An 8537-nucleotide genomic window follows, 5' to 3' on the forward strand; every position below is an offset into this window, starting at 1 on the left:
CCAGCCCCAGGGCCTGTGCCTCACCCACAGAGCTGTGCGCTGTGCTCAGCCAGCCCCAGGGCCTGTGCCTCACCCACAGAGCTGTGCGCTGTGCTCAGCCCCAGGGCCTGTGCCTCACCCACAGAGCTGTGCGCTGTGCTCAGCCAGCTCCCAGGGCCTGTGCCTCACCCACAGAGCTGTGCGCTGTGCTCAGCCCCAGGGCCTGTGCCTCACCCACAGAGCTGTGCGCTGTGCTCAGCCAGCCCCAGGGCCTGTGCCTCACCCACAGAGCTGTGCGCTGTGCTCAGCCAGCTCCCAGGGCCTGTGCCTCACCCACAGAGCTGTGCGCTGTGCTCAGCCCCAGGGCCTGTGCCTCACCCACAGAGCTGTGCGCTGTGCTCAGCCCCAGGGCCTGTGCCTCACCCACAGAGCTGTGCGCTGTGCTCAGCCAGCCCCAGGGCCTGTGCCTCACCCACAGAGCTGTGCGCTGTGCTCAGCCCCAGGGCCTGTGCCTCACCCACAGAGCTGTGCGCTGTGCTCAGCCAGCTCCCAGGGCCTGTGCCTCACCCACAGAGCTGTGCGCTGTGCTCAGCCAGCCCAGGGCCTGTGCCTCACCCACAGAGCTGTGCGCTGTGCTCAGCCCCCAGGGCCTGTGCCTCACCCACAGAGCTGTGCGCTGTGCTCAGCCAGCCCCAGGGCCTGTGCCTCACCCACAGAGCTGTGCGCTGTGCTCAGCCAGCCCAGGGCCTGTGCCTCACCCACAGAGCTGTGCGCTGTGCTCAGCCAGCCCCAGGGCCTGTGCCTCACCCACAGAGCTGTGCGCTGTGCTCAGCCCCAGGGCCTGTGCCTCACCCACAGAGCTGTGCGCTGTGCTCAGCCCCAGGGCCTGTGCCTCACCCACAGAGCTGTGCGCTGTGCTCAGCCCCAGGGCCTGTGCCTCACCCACAGAGCTGTGCGCTGTGCTCAGCCCCCACCAGGGCCTGTGCCTCACCCACAGAGCTGTGCGCTGTGCTCAGCCAGCCCCAGGGCCTGTGCCTCACCCACAGAGCTGTGCGCTGTGCTCAGCCAGCCCAGGGCCTGTGCCTCACCCACAGAGCTGTGCGCTGTGCTCAGCCCCAGGGCCTGTGCCTCACCCACAGAGCTGTGCGCTGTGCTCAGCCCCCAGGGCCTGTGCCTCACCCACAGAGCTGTGCGCTGTGCTCAGCCAGCCCAGGGCCTGTGCCTCACCCACAGAGCTGTGCGCTGTGCTCAGCCAGCCCCAGGGCCTGTGCCTCACCCACAGAGCTGTGCGCTGTGCTCAGCCACCCAGGGCCTGTGCCTCACCCACAGAGCTGTGCGCTGTGCTCAGCCAACCCAGGGCCTGTGCCTCACCCACAGAGCTGTGCGCTGTGCTCAGCCAGCCCCCACCAGGGCCTGTGCCTCACCCACAGAGCTGTGCGCTGTGCTCAGCCTGCTCCCCAGGGCCTGTGCCTCACCCACAGAGCTGTGCGGTGTTCTCTGCCCCCCCCCCAGGGCCTGTGCCTCACCCACAGAGCTGTGCGCTGTGCTCTGCCAGACCCAGGGCCTGTGCCTCACCCACAGAGCTGTGCGCTGTGCTCAGCCCCAGGGCCTGTGCCTCACCCCCAGAGCTGTGCGCTGTGCTCAGCCCCGCCCCCCCCAGGGCCTGTGCCTCACCCACAGAGCTGTGCGCTGTGCTCAGCCCCAGGGCCTGTGCCTCACCCACAGAGCTGTGCGCTGTGCTCAGCCCCAGGGCCTGTGCCTCACCCACAGAGCTGTGCGCTGTGCTCAGCCAGCCCCAGGGCCTGTGCCTCACCCACAGAGCTGTGCGCTGTGCTCAGCCAGCCCCAGGGCCTGTGCCTCACCCACAGAGCTGTGCGCCGTGCTCAGCCAGCCCCCCCCAGGGCCTGTGCCTCACCCACAGAGCTGTGCGCTGTGCTCAGCCCCGCCCCCAGGGCCTGTGCCTCACCCACAGAGCTGTGCGCTGTGCTCAGCCAGCCCCAGGGCCTGTGCCTCACCCACAGAGCTGTGCGCTGTGCTCAGCCAGCCCCAGGGCCTGTGCCTCACCCACAGAGCTGTGCGCTGTGCTCAGCCAGCCCCAGGGCCTGTGCCTCACCCACAGAGCTGTGCGCTGTGCTCAGCCAGCCCCAGGGCCTGTGCCTCACCCACAGAGCTGTGCGCTGTGCTCAGCCCCAGGGCCTGTGCCTCACCCACAGAGCTGTGCGCTGTGCTCAGCCCCAGGGCCTGTGCCTCACCCACAGAGCTGTGCGCTGTGCTCAGCCAGCCCCCAGGGCCTGTGCCTCACCCACAGAGCTGTGCGCTGTGCTCAGCCAGCCCCAGGGCCTGTGCCTCACCCACAGAGCTGTGCGCTGTGCTCAGCCCCAGGGCCTGTGCCTCACCCACAGAGCTGTGCACTGTGCTCAGCCCCCAGGGCCTGTGCCTCACCCACAGAGCTGTGCGCTGTGCTCAGCCAGCCCCCAGGGCCTGTGCCTCACCCACAGAGCTGTGCGCTGTGCTCAGCCAGCCCAGGGCCTGTGCCTCACCCACAGAGCTGTGCGCTGTGCTCAGCCCCAGGGCCTGTGCCTCACCCACAGAGCTGTGCGCTGTGCTCAGCCAGCCCCAGGGCCTGTGCCTCACCCACAGAGCTGTGCGCTGTGCTCAGCCCCAGGGCCTGTGCCTCACCCACAGAGCTGTGCGCTGTGCTCAGCCAGCTCCCCCGAGGGCCTGTGCCTCACCCACAGAGCTGTGCGCTGTGCTCAGCCAGCCCACCCCAGGGCCTGTGCCTCACCCACAGAGCTGTGCGCTGTGCTCAGCCCCAGGGCCTGTGCCTCACCCACAGAGCTGTGCGCTGTGCTCAGCCAGCCCCCAGGGCCTGTGCCTCACCCACAGAGCTGTGCGCTGTGCTCAGGCCCCGCCCCCCAGGGCCTGTGCCTCACCCACAGAGCTGTGCGCTGTGCTCAGCCAGCTCCCCCGCAGGGCCTGTGCCTCACCCACAGAGCTGTGCGCTGTGCTCAGCCAGCCCAGGGCCTGTGCCTCACCCACAGAGCTGTGCGCTGTGCTCAACTCCCAGGGCCTGTGCCTCACCCACAGAGCTGTGCGCTGTGCTCAGCCCCAGGGCCTGTGCCTCACCCACAGAGCTGTGCGCTGTGCTCAGCCCAGGGCCTGTGCCTCACCCACAGAGCTGTGCGCTGTGCTCAGCCCCACCAGGGCCTGTGCCTCACCCACAGAGCTGTGAGCTGTGCTCAGCCAGCCCCAGGGCCTGTGCCTCACCCACAGAGCTGTGCGCTGTGCTCAGCCCCCCCCCCCAGGGCCTGTGCCTCACCCACAGAGCTGTGCGCTGTGCTCAGCCCCCGCCCCCCAGGGCCTGTGCCTCACCCACAGAGCTGTGCGCTGTGCTCAGCCCCCCCGCAGGGCCTGTGCCTCACCCACAGAGCTGTGCGCTGTGCTCAGCCCCCCAGGGCCTGTGCCTCACCCACAGAGCTGTGCGCTGTGCTCAGCCCCCCAGGGCCTGTGCCTCACCCACAGAGCTGTGCGCTGTGCTCAGCCAGCCCCAGGGCCTGTGCCTCACCCACAGAGCTGTGCGCTGTGCTCAGCCAGCCCCAGGGCCTGTGCCACACCCACAGAGCTGTGCGCTGTGCTCAGCCACCCAGGGCCTGTGCCCCACCCACAGAGCTGTGCGCTGTGCTCAGCCCCCGCCCCCAGGGCCTGTGCCTCACCCACAGAGCTGTGCGCTGTGCTCAGCCCCCACCCCCCCAGGGCCTGTGCCTCACCCACAGAGCTGTGCGCTGTGCTCAGCCAGCTCCCCCCCAGGGCCTGTGCCTCACCCACAGAGCTGTGCGCTGTGCTCAGCCAGCTCCCCCCAGGGCCTGTGCCTCACCCACAGAGCTGTGCGCTGTGCTCAGCCAGCCCAGGGCCTGTGCCTCACACACAGAGCTGTGCGCTGTGCTCAGCCAGCCCAGGGCCTGTGCCTCACCCACAGAGCTGTGCGCTGTGCTCAGCCCCAGGGCCTGTGCCTCACCCACAGAGCTGTGCGCTGTGCTCAGCCAGCTCCCCCCCCAGGGCCTGTGCCTCACCCACAGAGCTGTGCGCTGTGCTCAGCCAGCCCCCCCAGGGCCTGTGCCTCACCCACAGAGCTGTGCGCTGTGCTCAGCCACCCCCCCAGGGCCTGTGCCTCACCCACAGAGCTGTGCGCTGTGCTCAGCCCCCGGCCCGGGGCCTGTGCCTCACCCACAGAGCTGTGCGCTGTGCTCAGGCGGCCCCCAGGGCCTGTGCCTCACCCACAGAGCTGTGCTGTGCTCAGCCCCAGGGCCTGTGCCTCACCCACAGAGCTGTGCGCTGTGCTCAGCCCCAGGGCCTGTGCCTCACCCACAGAGCTGTGCGCTGTGCTCAGCCAGCCCCAGGGCCTGTGCCTCACCCACAGAGCTGTGCGCTGTGCTCAGCCCCCCCCCCAGGGCCTGTGCCTCACCCACAGAGCTGTGCGCTGTGCTCAGCCAGCCCCCCCCAGGGCCTGTGCCTCACCCACAGAGCTGTGCGCTGTGCTCAGCCAGCTCCCCCCCAGGGCCTGTGCCTCACCCACAGAGCTGTGCGCTGTGCTCAGCCCCCCCCCAGGGCCTGTGCCTCACCCACAGAGCTGTGCGCTGTGGGCCGCCAGCCCCCGGGGCCTGTGCCTCACCCACAGAGCTGTGCGCTGTGCTCAGCCAGCCCCCCGCAGGGCCTGTGCCTCACCCACAGAGCTGTGCGCTGTGCTCAGCCAGCCCCCCCCAGGCACTGGGAACCCTTCGCACCCTGGAGACGGAACAGCCCGTGGCTCTGGGTTCTAGAGTCGCTGCGCTGCCCGTGGAGCACAGGGCCGGGGCGGGGGCAGGGGCTGGGGCAGGGGGGGCTGTGGGCCGGGGCTGGGGCAGGGGGGGCTGTGGGCAGGGCAGGGGCTGGGGCAGAGGGGCTGTGGGGGGCTGTGGGCAGGGGGCTGGGGCTGGGGCAGGGGCAGGGGGCTGTGGGCGGGCTGTGGGGAGGGCAGGGGGCAGGGGCTGGGGCAGGGGGCTGTGGGTGGGGCAGGGGCGGGGGCGGGGGCTGTGGGCGGGGCTGGGGCAGGGGCAGGGGGTGTGGGCAGGGGCGGCTGTGGGCAGGGGCTGGGGCAGGGGGCTGTGGGCAGGGGGCAGGGGTCTGGGGGCTGTGGGCAGGGGCTGGGGCAGGGGGCAGTGGGCAGGGGCTGGGGGCAGTGGGCAGGGCTGTGGACAGGGGCAGGGGCTGGGGCGGGGCTGGGGCAGGGGGCTGGGGCAGGGCAGGGGCAGGGGGCTGTGGGCGGGGCTGGGCAGGGGGCTGTGGGCGGGCCGGGGCAGGGGCTGTGGGCAGGGCAGGGGCAGGGGGCTGTGGGCAGGGCTGGGGCAGGGGGCTGTGGGCGGGGCTGTGGGCGGGGTCCTGGGGGCTGTGGGCGGCGGGATGCTGTGGGCGGGGCAGGGCAGGGGCTGTGGGTGGGGCAGGGGCAGGGGGCAGGGGCTGTGGGCAGGGCTGGGGCAGGGGCAGGGTTGCTGTGGGCGGGGCAGGGGCAGGGGGCTGTGGGCTGGGGCAGGCAGGGCTGGGGCTGGGGGCTGTGGGCGGGGCTGGGGCTGGGGGCTGGGGCAGGGGTGGGGGCTGTGGGCAGGGGCTGGGGTAGGAGGGCTGTGGGCAGGGGCAGGGGCAGGGGGTAGGAGGGGCTGTGGGCGGGGCTGGGGCAGGGGGCTGGGGGGCTGTGGGCAGGGGGCTGGGGTGGGGCTGGGGCAGGGGGCTGTGGGCGGGGGCTGTGGGCGGGGCTGTGGGGAGGAGGGCAGGGGCTGGGGCAGGGGCTGTGGGTGGGGCAGGGGCAGGTGGGGCAGGGGGCTGTGGGCGGGGCTGGGGCAGGGGGGGCAGGGGGCGGGGGGGCTGGGGGGCTGTGGGCGGGGGCAGGGGGCAGTGGGCAGGGGCAGGGTCAGGGCTGGGGGCTGTGGGCAGGGCTGTGGACAGGGGCAGGGGCTGGGGCAGGGGGCAGGGGCAGGGGGCTGTGGGCAGGGCAGGGGCTGGGGGCTGTGGGCAGGGGCTGTGGGCAGGGGTCTTGGGGGCTGTGGGCGGCGGGATGCTGTGGGCAGGGCAGGGGCAGGGGGCTGTGGGTGGGGCAGGGGCAGGGGGCAGGGGCTGTGGGCGGGGCTGGGGCAGGGGCAGGGTTGCTGTGGGCAGGGCAGGGGCAGGGGAGGCTGTGGGCTGGGGCAGGCGGGTCTGGGGCTGGGGCTGGGGCTGGGGGCTGTGGGCAGGGGCTGGGGCTGGGGGCTGGGGCAGGGGTGGGGCTGTGGGCAGGGCTGGGGTAGGAGGAGGGCTGTGGGCAGGGGCAGGGCAGGGGTAGGAGGGCTGTGGGCGGGGCTGGGGCAGGGGGCTGGGGGCTGTGGGCGGGGCTGTGGGCAGGGGTCTTGGGGGCTGTGGGCGGGGCAGGGGCAGGGGGCTGTGGGTGGGGCAGGGGCAGGGGGCTGTGGGCAGGGGCTGGGGCAGGGGCAGGGGGCTGTTGGCAGGGGCTGGGGCAGGGGCAGGGTTGCTGTGGGCAGGGCGGGGGCAGGTGGGGCTGTGGGCTGGGGCAGGCAGGGCTGGGGCTGGGGGCTGGGGCAGGGGGCTGTGGGCAGGGGTGGGGGCTGTGGGCAGGGGTGGGGGCAGGGGCTGTGGGCAGGGCAGGGGCAGGGGGCTGTGGGCAGGGCTGGGGCAGGGGCAGGGGGCTGTGGGCAGGGGCAGGGGCAGGGGGTAGGAGGGGCTGTGGGCAGGGCTGGGGGCAGGGGTGTGGGCAGGGGGCTGGGGCAGGGGGCTGTGGGCGGGGCTGTGGACAGGGGCTGTGGGCGGGGGCTGGGGCAGGGGGGCTGGGGGCTGTGGGCAGGGCAGGGGCAGGGGGCTGTGGGCAGGGGCTGGGCAGGGGGCTGTGGGCGGGCCAGGGGCAGGGCAGGGGCTGTGGGCAGGGGCTGGGGCAGGGGGTGGCAGGGGGCTGTGGGCAGGGCTGTGGGCAGGGGGTCTTGGGGGCTGTGGGCAGGGCAGGGCAGGGGGCTGTGGGTGGGGCAGGGGGGCAGGGGCAGGGCTGTGGGCAGGGGTCTTGGGGGCTGTGGGCAGGGGCGGGGGCAGGGGGCTGTGGGCAGGGCTGGGGCAGGGGGCTGTGGGCGGGGCAGGGGGCAGGGCAGGGGGCTGTGGGCAGGGCGGGGGCAGGGGGGATGGAGGGGGCTGTGGGCGGGGGCTGGGGCAGGGGGGGGCGGGGGCGGGGGCTGGGGCAGGGGGGGCTGTGGGCGGGGCTGGGGCGGGGGGGGCTGTGGGCAGGGGCGGGGTCAGGGGGGCTGTGGGCTGTGGGCGGGGCTGTGGGCAGAGGGGGCAGGGGCTGTGGGCAGGGCAGGGGCAGGGGGCTGTGGGTGGGGCAGGGGCAGGGGGCTGTGGGCGGGGCTGGGGCAGGCGGGGGCTGTAGGCAGGGGCGGGGTCGGGGGGGGCTGTGGGCGGGGCGGGGGCAGGGGGGGCTGTGGGCGGGGGCAGGCGGGGCTGGGGCTGGGGGGGGCTGGGGCAGGGGCGGTGCGCAGGGGTGGGGGGGGCTGTGGGCGGGGTGGGGGCAGGGGCTGTGGGCAGGGCAGGGGCAGGGGGCTGTGGGCGGGGCTGGGGCAGGGGGCAGGGGGCTGTGGGCAGGGGCGGGGGCAGGGGGGGTAGGAGGGGGCTGTGGGCGGGGCTGGGGCAGGGGCTGGGGCGGGGCTGGGGCCGGGGCTGTGGGCGGGGCTGGGGCAGGGAAGGCGGGGGAGGGGCGCAGACACTCACACGGGGGGGCGGGGCTGGGGCAGGGGCTGGCTGGGGGAGGGGCGCAGACACTCACACGGGGGGGCGGGGCTGGGAGCAGCAGGAGGCAGCCGGACACTCACACCCGGGACCGGCTGGGAGCAGCCCCCTCCCCTCCCCCCTCGGGGACTCACCTGGCCGCAGCGGGACCCCAGGGCCAGAGCTCCGAGGAGCAGCAGCAGCAGCAGGGCCAGGAGGCAGCTCACATGGCTCGCGCAGCGCAGCGCAGCGCCCCCCGGCGGCCGGGAGGAGGAATTACACCCTTCTCAGCCAGAGCCCTTCACAGCTTCCCTCGCAGGGCAGCCAGTTAACAAGCGGTTCTAAAACCGCTTCTCAATTTAACACCCGGTTCGTGTGAACCGGTGCGACCAACTCCAGCTCACCCCTGTATAAGGCTGATGTATCATCTCCATCTGGTCTTCACTCCTGCTTCTTCCCTCTGGAGGGACTTTGCTACAAGCTGAAGCTCTGCACAAAGGACTGAATGGCCCATCCCAGCGGGGGATGTTCCAGAGACTTGATTGGAACCTGCAGTTTATGCCATCGCTGCTGCAAGCCTGAACTAAGAACTTTGCCATTGCTGTATGGAGTTGATTCCATGTAACCAGTTCTAGCTCTCAGCTCTACCTTTTTCCCTTTACAAATAAACCTTTAGATTTTAGATTCTAAAGGATTGGCAACAGCGTGATTTGTGGGTAAGATCTGATGTGTATATTGACCTGGGTCTGGGGCTTGGTCCTTTGGGATCGAGGGAACCTTTTTCTTTT

At 72.6% G+C, this 8537-nt stretch overlaps 1 protein-coding gene across 1 annotated transcript in view; it reads right to left on the reverse strand.

The window, feature by feature from the left end:
- The window catches only part of LOC120385155, a 572769-nt gene that overhangs the window by 307668 nt on the left and 256564 nt on the right, over positions 1-8537 (reverse strand). The gene's annotated exons all lie outside the window — the stretch shown is intronic.

Source organism: Mauremys reevesii, linkage group 17 (assembly GCF_016161935.1).
Source record: "Mauremys reevesii isolate NIE-2019 linkage group 17, ASM1616193v1, whole genome shotgun sequence".
Taxonomy (NCBI): domain Eukaryota; kingdom Metazoa; phylum Chordata; order Testudines; family Geoemydidae; genus Mauremys; species Mauremys reevesii.